A 2684-nucleotide genomic window follows, 5' to 3' on the forward strand; every position below is an offset into this window, starting at 1 on the left:
AACACAACTTTATTATCACTGTACAAACAACTTTATTATCACTGTACAAACACAACTTTATTATCACTGTACAAACACAACTTTATTATTCGGGGCATTCAGTCCCGGTCTGGGAACTCCCAGTCTGGCAGTCAGTTGTAACACTATTGCTACCGTGACCCTCCCTAATCTGATTTAAAAGTGTATCTATATATTCTGATTTCACTGTTTATGTCACTTGTACTCATTATCTAAATGACCTTGTATTCGTTGTTAATGATCAGTTGATTGTGGCTTTGTGAGCTGAAACCCCTGTGGATGTTTTCTGGCTGTTTGTGTGAAGCATGAAGTGAGATCTGATCGGTGCACAGTGGAGCTGTTTGAGGATTAAATACAAGCATATTCCAGTTGACATGTGGACGTACACGGCTGTGTGGATTAGGATTAGGAAGTCAGACAACCACACAGATCTGTGACCAGGTTAAATCAGGCCTCAGTATGAACCAGTGAATTAATGTCCTATGTTTCCCAGAATGCCTTTTAGTAACCTCCAGAGAGCTGACTTAAAACTCCAGAGTGTAACATCACTGTAATATAGTAACCATAGGTTTGTTTTCATTGGTGTTTAATCAGCTGAGAACAAGAATCATTGTGTGTTCGTTACCTTAGAATGAGACGTTTGTATCTACAGAGGCAGCAGGTCCTCTTCTGGCGGAGTCCGCCACGTTGAACCACCATGTTGAACCGCCATGTTTCTACAGTAGCCCAGAACAGACAAACCACATAGCAGTGTTTGGTTAGACAGAGACATTACTGTAGTTTCACACTCAGAAGGCTGAGCTGTGTTCAGTTAGTTGCAATCTGACACTACCACTAGATGGCGCTGAATCCAACACACTGGTCCTTTAAAGGGACCTTCTGACATTAGGGAAAATGAATAGTGTAGAAAATGTTCCTGCAGGGTTCCTACACTTCCTGTAAAACCTGGAAATTTAGAATCTAGTCTTCCAGTCATGGAAACTCCTGGAAATAGATTAAAATGTTTGTATTGTAGCTCCTCACCCAGTAAACCTGGGTGTGTATTTAGTCTGAAACCGGACTGTTGGTAGGATAAACTCTAATTTCACAGCAGGTTTACAGATGTCTGACAGAGACCTGACTGGAAAGTCGCAGTATGGCGGCATAATAAAACAGAATAAATTCTAATTGAACTGTTACTGATGGACTGTGGATGAATTATGTGGTCAGTTTCCCCCGAAACTGCAGCTTTTACAACCGTCTGTGAGCGAGTGCCGTCCTGTGCTGTGAAGAAAGACTAAAATGATTTGTGAGAACATGCTGAGCTCTGTGGTTGCAGCTGCATTACAGTGCAACAGTTAGCATGGAAAAGATCGGATCAATATTCAGAACTACAGAATAATTGCAGTTTTTCTTTGCATATGTTTGTATTTCAGTAATATTGCGATTAATTGTGCAGCTCTAGGAAAATTATAAAAAAGTATAATAAGTAATCATATTTTCCTAAATCCAACCAAACTGCGACTCTCAGACCTTTAACCACGTAACTTAACTAATGTCACGTTTCTTAGCTTGTTCTCCTTGACTGAACCTCTTTCACATTAATATAAGCTGTTACTATGAACTGTTACACCTGGAGGTTTCAGTTGGTTGGTCTGATTGTCTCAGTGTGTTCAGGCTGTTTTCAGTCCTCCCGCTCAGATGAATTAAACATTAAGGAGATTGTGACGGTGAAATCAGCAGCAGCTGAGTTGATGAATGGATTGAAGAATTAGATGTGAATCACTCGGCTGCTCTCTAAGGTTTCGTGCTTCTCACAAACACAAAATGATTCTTTGAGCTTTAAAAATACACGAAGTGCTCCAATCCTTCGGAGGGTTGCATCGACTCATTTAGAAACATTTCATTATATTTAGACCAGTTACCACATTATCCTTTTATAATGTGAATGCATGTTCCACACTGACAGTTGTTTGTTTGCTGTTTCCTCTACAGCCTTCCTTCAGTCAGCAGCACTGATCATTACACTGTACAAAGGGTATTCAGAAAGTACTAAAACAGTTTTACAGCATCAAAGTAGATTTAACTGAGTGAACAACAACAGGATCAGATCGAATTTATCAGACATCTCACAGGTAAAGTGCAGTAAAGAAACTCAGTAAAGTTCATTAAAGAAACACAGTAAAGTTCAATAAAGAAACCCAGTAAAGAAACTCAGTAAAAAGACGCAGTAAAGAATTGCAGTAAAGTGCAGTAAAGAAACGCAGTAAAGAGACGCAGTAAAGAAACGCAGTAAAGAAACAGTAAAAAATTGCAGAAAAGAAACACAGTAAAGAGACGCAGGAAAGAAACCCAGTAAAGTGCAGTAAAGAAACGCAGTAGAGAAACAGTAAAGAAACGCAGTAAAGAGACGCAGTAAAGAAACGCAGCAAAGAAACGCAGTAAAGTGCAGTAAAGAAACGCAGCAAAGAAACGCAGTAAAGTGCAGTAAAGAAACGCAGGAAAGAGACGCAGCAAAGAAACGCGGTAAAGAAACGCAGTAAAGTGCAGTAAAGAAACGCAGGAAAGTTCATTAAAGAAACACAGTAAAGAGACACAGTAAAGAAACGCAGTTAAGTGCAGTAAAGAAACGCAGTAAAGAGACGCAGTAAAGAAACGCAGTTAAGTGCAGTAAAGAAACGCAGTAA

Source organism: Morone saxatilis, unplaced genomic scaffold, assembly GCF_004916995.1.
Source record: "Morone saxatilis isolate NCDOM2014 unplaced genomic scaffold, NCSU_SB_2.0 Contig23, whole genome shotgun sequence".
Classification (NCBI taxonomy): domain Eukaryota; kingdom Metazoa; phylum Chordata; class Actinopteri; family Moronidae; genus Morone; species Morone saxatilis.